The following is a 10,165-nucleotide window of genomic DNA, read 5'->3' on the forward strand; positions in this document are numbered from 1 at the left end:
GCACACTTACATCAAGGAACAGTACCACACTACACACTTACATCACGGAATAGTACCACACTACACACCTACATCACGGAACAGTACCACACTACATACTTACATCACGGAACAGTATCACACTGCATACTTACATCACGGAACAGTATCACACTGCATACTTACATCACAGAACAGTACAGAATCATACAACACACTTATACCACAGCACAATATCACACTACACACCTACAACAGAGTACAGTATCACACCACACATTAACACCACAGCACAGTATCATACTACACACTAACATCACAGTACATTAGCACACTACACACTTACATCACAGTACAGTATCACACGACACACTTAAATCACAGTACCGTATCACACTACACACTAACACCACATCACAGTATCATATTCGACACTTTCATCACAGTACCGTATCACACTACACACTTTCATCACAGTACATTATCATACCATACACTTACATCACAGTACAGTATCACTCTACACACTTACATCACGGAACAGTATTACACTACAGACTTAAATCACAGTACAGTATCGCACTACACACTTAAATCACAGTACATTAGCACTCTACACACTTACATCACGGAACAGTACTACACTACACACTTACATCACGGACCACTATCACACTACACACTTACATCACGGAACAGTATCACACTACACACTTACATCACGGAACAGTATCACACTACAGACTTAAATCACAGTACAGTATCACACTACACACTTAAATCACAGTACAGTATCACACTACACACTTACATCACAGTACAGTATCACACTACACACACCACAGTACAGTTCACACTACACACATCACAGTACAGTATCATACTACATACATCACGGAACAGTTTCACACTACACACATCACAGTACAGTATCATACTACATACATCACGGAACAGTTTCACACTACACACATCACAGTACAGTATCACACTACACACATCACAGTACAGTATCATACTACATACATCACGGAACAGTTTCACACTACCCACATCACAGTACAGTATCACACTACACACATCACAGTACAGTATCACACTACACACTTACATCACAGTACAGTATCACACGACACACTTAAATCACAGTACAGTATCATACTACAAACTAACATCACAGTACATTAGCACACTACACACCTACATCACAGTACAGTATCATACTGTACACTTACATCACAGTAGAGTATCACACTACACACTTACATCACAGAACAGTATCACATTACACACTTACATCACGGAACAGTATCACACTACACACCTACATCACGGAACAGTATCATACTGTACACTTACATCACAGTACAGTATCACACTACACACTTACATCACAGTCCATTAGCACACTACACACCTACATCACAGTACAGTATCATACTGTACACTTACATCACATTACAGTATCATACTGTACACTAACATCACAGTACATTAGCACACTACACACTTACATCACAGAACAGTATCACACTACACACATCACAGAACAGTATCACACTTCACAATTACATCACAGTACAGTATCACACTACACACTTACATCACAGTACATTATCACACTACACACCTACAACAGAGTACAGTATCACACTACACACTTACATCACAGAACAGTATCACACTACACACTTCCATCACGGAACAGTATCACACTGCATACTTACATCACAGAACAGTATCACATTACACACTTACATCACGGAATAGTATCACACTACACACCTACATCACGGAACAGTATCATACTGTACACTTACATCACAGTACAGTATCACACTACACACTTACATCACAGTACAGAATCACACTACACACTTACATCACAGAACAGTATCATACCGTACACTTACATCACAGTACAGTATCACACTACACACTTAAATCACAATACATTAGCACACTACACACTTACATCACAGAACAGTATCATACCGTACACTTACATCACAGTACAGTATCACACTACAGACTTTAATCACAGAACATTATCACACTACATACTTACATCACAGTACAGTATCACACTACACACATCACAGTACAGTATCACACTACACACATCACAGTACAGTATCACACCACACACTTACAGCACAGAACAGTATCACACTACACACTTACATCACAGAACAGTAACACACTACATACTTACATCACAGAACAGTATCACACTACACACCTACATCACGGAACAGTATCATACTGTACACTTACATCACAGTACAGTATCACACTACACACTTACATCACAGAACAGTATCATACCGTACACTTACATCACAGTACAGTATCACACTACAGACTTTAATCACAGAACAGTATCACACTACATACTTACATCACAGTACAGTATCACACTACACACATCACAGTACAGTATCACACCACACACTTACAGCACAGAACAGTATCACACTACACACTTACATCACAGAACAGTATCACACTACGCACTTACATCACAGAACAGTATCACACTACGCACTTACATCACAGTACAGTATCATACTACACACTAACATAACAGTACAGTATCATACCGTACACTTACATCACAGTACAGTATCACACGACACACCGAAATCACAGAACAGTATCATACAGTAGACTTACATCACAGTACAGTATCATACGACACACTAACATAACAGTACAGTATCATACCGTACACTTACATCACAGTACATTATCACACTACACACATCACAATACAGTATCACACTACACACACAACAGTACAGTATCACACTACATACATCACAGTACAGTATCACCCTACACACCTACATCACGGAAAAGTACCACACTACACACCTACATCCCCGAACAGTATCACACTACACACTGTCCAGTATCACACTACACCCTGACATCATCACACTACACACTTACATCCCATCACAGTATCACACTGTCCACTTACATCACAGTACCGTATCACACTACACACACCTACACTACATACTTACATCACAGAACAGTATCAGACCGTACACTTACATCACAGTACAGTATTACACTACATACTTACCTCACAGTACAGTATCACACTAAACACTTATATCAAGGAAAAGTATCACACTACACACTTACATCATAGTACAGTATCACACTACACCCTGACATCACGGTACAGTATCACACTACACACATAACTGCACAGTATCAAACTACACACTTACATCACAGTACAGTATCCCCCTACACACCTACATCACGGATCAGTAGCACACTACACAACTACATCACGGAAAAGTACCACACTACACACCTACATCACGGAAAAGTACCACACTACACACCTACATCCCCGAACAGTATCACACTACACACACAACAGTACAGTATCACACAACACCCATCACAGAACAGTATTACACTACATACTTACCTCACAGTACAGTATCACACTACCCACTTATATCACGGAACAGTATCACACTGCATACTTACATACACTACACACATCACAGTACATTATCACACTACACACATCACAATACAGTATCACACTACACACATCCCTACACACATCACAGTACAGTATTACACTACACACTTACATCACGGAACAATATCACACTACACACTTACATAACAGTACAGTATCACACTACACAGTACAGTATCACACTACAAACATCACAGTACAGTATCACACAACACCCATCACAGAACAGTATTACACTACATACTTACCTCACAGTACAGTATCACACTAAACACTTATATCAAGGAAAAGTATCACACTACACACTTACATCACGGAACATTATCCCACTACACACTGACATCACGGAACAGCATCACACTACACACTTACATCCCATCACAGTATCACACTGTCCACTTACATCACAGTACCGTATCACACTACACACACCACAATACAGTATCACACTACACACACCACAATACAGTATCACACTACACACACAACAGTACAGTATCCCACAACACACATCACAGAACAGTATTACACTACATACTTACATCACAGTACAGTATCACACTACACACATCACAGTACAGTATCACACGACACACTGAAATCACAGAACAGTATCATACCGTAGACTTACATCACAGTACAGTATCACACGACACACTTAAATCACAGTACCGTATCACAATACACACTAACACCACATCACAGTATCATATTCGACACTTACATCACAGTACCGTATCACACTACACACTTTCATCACAGTACATTATCATACCGTACACTTACATCACAGTACAGTATCACACTACACACTTACATCACAGTACAGTATCACACTACACACTTACATCACGGAACAGTATCACACTACACACATCGCAGTACAGTATCACACTACACACACCACAGTACAGTATCACACTACACACCTACATCACGGAAAAGTACCACATTACACACCTACATCACCGAACAGTACCACACTACACACCTACATCACGGAAAAGTACCACATTACACACCTACATCACCGAACAGTATCACACTGCATACTTACATCACAGTACAGTATCACACTATATACTTACATCACAGTACCGTATCACACTACACACATCACAGTACAGTATCACACTACACACTTACATCACGGAACAGTATCACACTCCAAACTTACATCACAGTACACTATCACACTACACACTTACATCACAGTACAGTATCACACTATATACTTATATCACAGTACAGTATCACACTACTAACATCACAGTACAGTATCACACTACATACTTACATCACGGAACAGAATCATACTACACACTTACATCACGGAACAGTATCACACTACAGACTTACATCACGGAACAGTATCACACTACACACATCGCAGTACAGTATCACACTACACACTTACATCATAGTACAGTATCACACTACACCCTGACATCACGGAACAGTATCACACTACACCCTGACATCACGGAACAGTATCACACTACACCCTGACATCACGGAACAGTATCACACTACACACATCGCAGTACAGTATCACACTCCACACTTACATCACAGTATCACACTACACACTTACATCACAGGACAGTATCACACTACACACTTACATCACGGAACATTATCACACTAGTACAGTATCACACTACACACATCACAGTACATTATCACACTACATACTTACATCACAGTAGAGTATCACACTCCACACATCACAGTACAGTATCACACTACATACTTACATCACAGTACAGTATCAAACTACACCCTTACATCACAGTATCACACTACACACTTACATCATAGTACAGTATCACACTACACCCTGACATCACGGAACAGTATCACACTACACACCCCACAGTACAGTATCCCACTACACACATCACAGTACAGTATCACACTACATACATCACAGAACAGTATCACACTACAGACTTACATCACGGAACAGTATCACACTACACCCTGACATCACGGAACAGTATCACACTACACCCTGACATCACGGAACAGTATCACACTACACCCTGACATCACGGAACAGTATCACACTACACCCTGACATCACGGAACAGTATCACACTACACACTTACATCACGGAACAGTATCCCACTACAGACTTACATCACGGAACAGTACCACACTACACACATCGCAGTACAGTATCACACTACACATTTACATCACAGTACAGTATCACACTACATATTTACATCACAGTACAGTATCACACTACGCACTTACATCACGGAACAGTATCACACTACAGACTTACATCACGGAACAGTACCACACTACACACATCGCAGTACAGTATCACACTCCACACTTACATCACAGTATCACACTACACACTTACATCACGGAACAGTATCACACTACACACTTACATCACAGTACAGTATCACACTACACACTTACATCACAGTACAGTATCGCACTACACACTTACATCACAGTATAGTATGACACTACATACTTACATCACAGTATAGTATGACACTACATACTTCCATCACAGTACCGTATCACACTACACACACCACAGTACAGTATCACACTACACACACCACAGTACAGTATCACACTACACACATCACAGTACAGTATCACACTACACACTTATATCACGGAACAGTATCACACTACACACTTACATCACGGAACAGTTTCACACTACACATATCACAGTACATTATCACACTACACACATCACAGTACAGTATCACACTACACACTTACATCACGGAACAGTATCACACTACACACTTGCATCACGGAACATTATCACACTACACACCTACATCACGGAACAGTTTCACACTACACACATCACAGTACAATATCATACTACACACTTATATCACAGTACAGTATCACACTACACACATCACAGAACAGGATCACACTACACACATCACCGTACAGTATCACACTACACACTGACATCACGGAACAGTATCACTCTACACACTTACATCACAGAACAGTATCACACTACATACTTCCATCACAGTACAGTATCAAACTAAATACCTACATCACAGTACAGTATCTCACTACACACATCACAGTCCAGTATCACACTACACACTTATATCACGGAACAGTATCACACTTCACACATCACAGTACAGTATAACACTACACACATCACAGTTCAGTATCACACTACACACACCACAGCACAGTATCACACTACACATCACAGAACAGAATAACACTACACACACAACACAACAGAATCACACTACATACATCACAGCACACTATCACACTACACACTTACGTCACAGTACAGTATCACACTATATACTTTCATCACAGTACCGTATCACACTACACACTTATATCACACATTATCACACTACACACCTACGTCACGGAACAGTTTCACACAACACACATCACAGTACAGTGTCACACTACATACTTACATCACGGAACAGAATCAAACTACACACTTACATCACAGCCCAGTATCACACTACATACATCTCATCACAGTATCACACAACACACATCACAGTACAGTTTCACACTCCACACATCACAATACAGTATCACACTACACATCACAGAACAGAATAACACTACACACACAACACAACAGAATCACACTACATACATCACGGAACAGTATCACACTTCACACATCACAGTACAGTATTACACTACACACTTACATCATAGTACAGTATCACACTACGCACAACTCAGTACAGTATCACACTACCCACATCACAGTACAGTATCAAACTACACACATCACAGTACGGTATCACACTACACTCATCACAGTACAGTATCACATTACACACATCACAGTACAGCATCACACTACACACTTACATCACAGTTCAGTATCGCACTACACACTTACATCACGGAACAGGATCAGACTACACACTTGCATGACGGAACATTATCACACTACACACCTACTACACACATCACAGTACATTATCACACTACACACTGACATCACGGAACAGATCACACTACACACATCACGGGGGAGTATCACACTACACACATCGCAGTACAGTATCACACTACATCCTTACATCACAGTACAGTATCGCCCTACCCACTTACATCACAGCACAGTCTCACACTACACACATCACCGTACAGTATCACACTACACTCATCACAGTACAGTATCACCCTACACACATCACAGTACACTATCACACTACACACTTACGTCACGGAACAGTATCACACTACCCACATCACAGTACAGTATCGCCCTACCCACTTACATCACAGCACAGTATCACACTACATACTTCCATCACAGTACAGTATCACTCTACACACACCACAGTACAGTATCACAATACACACATCACAGAACAGAATAACACTACACACACAACACAACAGAATCACACTACATACATCACATCACAGTATCACACAACACACATCACAGTACAGTTTCACACTCCACACATCACAATACAGTATCACACTACACATCACAGAACAGAATAACACTACACACACAACACAACAGAATCACACTACATACATCACAGTACAGTATCTCACTACACACATCACAGTATAGTATCACACTACACTCATCACAGTACAGTATCACGCTACACACTTACATCACAGTACAGAATCAAACTACACACTTACATCACAGAACAGTATCATACCGCACACTTACATCACAGTACTTAGCACACTACACACTTATATCACGGAACAGTATCACACTTCACACATCACAGTACAGTATCGAACTACACACTTACATCACAGCCCAGTATCACACTACATACATCACAGCACACTATCACACTACACACTTACAGCACAGTACAGTATCGCACTACACACATCACAGTACGGTATCACACTACACTCATCACAGTACAGTATCATACTACAGTATCACACTACACATCACAGAACAGAATCACACTACACACATCACGGGGGAGTATCACACTACACACACCACAGCACAGTATCACACTACATACGTACATCACAGTACAGTATCTCACTACACACATCACAGTACAATATAATACTACACACTTATATCACAGCACAGTATCACACTACACATCACAGAACAGAATAACACTACACACACAACACAACAGAATCACACTACATACATCACGGACCAGTATCAAACTACACACTTATATCACAGCACAGTATCACACTACACATCACAGAACAGAATAACACTACACACACAACACAACAGAATCACACTACATACATCACATCACAGTATCACACTCCACACTTACATCACAGTACAGAATCAAACTACACACTTACATCACAGCACAGTATCACACTACATACATCACGGAACAGTTTCCCACTACACACATCACAGTAAAGTATCACACTACACACATCCCAGTACAGTATCACCCTACATACATCACGGAACAGTATCACTCTACACACACCACAGTACAGTATCACACTGCACACTTACATCACAGTACTTAGCACACTACACACTTATATCACAGTACAGTATCACAATACACACTTGCATCACGGAACATTATCACACTACACACTGACATCACGGAACAGTATCACACTACCCACTTACATCACAGCACAGTATCACACTACACACATCACAGTACTCATTGATATTTCATATCAACATATCGAAGTAGTAGTACGGTATCGAAAAAGTAAATTGAATAAATGTATCTTACCCAATGCTTCGTTGTTGTGTTTGGCGGTCGAAATTATGTATCCGCCTAAAGATATGCTACCTATAATTTATTTGCAACATAACATATCGAAATTTAACGAATAATGGGAAAACATGATCAAAAGTTTCGGTTGCAATCCTGAATGTGAATAATTTGAAGCATCCTGGGAGTTAGCGAGTTTGATGTAGCGATGTTCACGCGGAGGCTATGGTGGGAAGGTCGAGCATCTCCTAGCCAAATACTCGGGAGGCGAATTTTCCTTTTCACGTGGTGTTGGTGGAGGTCATCAGACTGCTAACAGATTACGGTTATTATCACATAGCACATCCGTTTATATAAAATTAACTGTATTTCACACGTGTTGGGTTGAACTAATCACAGAATTTCGACCTAGGAATCCCATACCAGAAAGGCAAGTAACCGCCAGCCTCGCTGTTTCTAGCCGCACTATCAACTGCTCCGCCGAGCTGGCGATCGATAGTCTCTGTGTATACACTGTCGTAGGCAAACCCTCCTGTATCTAAGGCAAATTATAGCGTGTCTTGGGCGAGCCCGACAGTGGTGTACCGTCAGTTCTTCACATATACCGTTACAGTAAACCAACTCCAATGCTTCTTACACATATGTCAATGTAATGGTAGTCCTTCTCTTTACGACAGCATCTCATTCATTTGCAAGAACACTTTCAACTGTTGACAAAATATTATTATTCCAAGTCTTATAGAACTGTTCCCGAGTGTCAGCGAAGACAGCAATACATTTCGACATCAAGGGTTACTCAATTTACTCGCCATAACTCAACGACAATGCTTAATTTCTCAACGGGCATTCCTTTCAGTATAGCATACTCGATGTTATTGAAGAGCTATCAAAACAAATTGATTCACTTGCAAGCACATACGGGCTCTCCAACACTTAATACAGTGCGACTAG

The 10,165-nt window shown here is 40.5% G+C and overlaps 1 protein-coding gene across 2 annotated transcripts in view; it reads right to left on the reverse strand.

The window, feature by feature from the left end:
- Positions 1-9,695, reverse strand: part of LOC110455820 — a 44,879-nt gene extending 35,184 nt beyond the window's left edge. For both annotated transcript variants that reach the window (XM_021506204.1, XM_021506205.1), the window contains exon 1: positions 9,233-9,695. The gene's annotated coding sequence lies outside the window, so the exon portion shown is untranslated. The remainder of the gene's footprint in view (positions 1-9,232) is intronic.
- Between the last annotated feature and the right edge of the window lie 470 nt (positions 9,696-10,165).

This window comes from Mizuhopecten yessoensis, unplaced genomic scaffold (genome assembly GCF_002113885.1).
Source record: "Mizuhopecten yessoensis strain PY_sf001 unplaced genomic scaffold, ASM211388v2 scaffold8383, whole genome shotgun sequence".
Classification (NCBI taxonomy): Eukaryota; Metazoa; Mollusca; class Bivalvia; order Pectinida; family Pectinidae; genus Mizuhopecten; species Mizuhopecten yessoensis.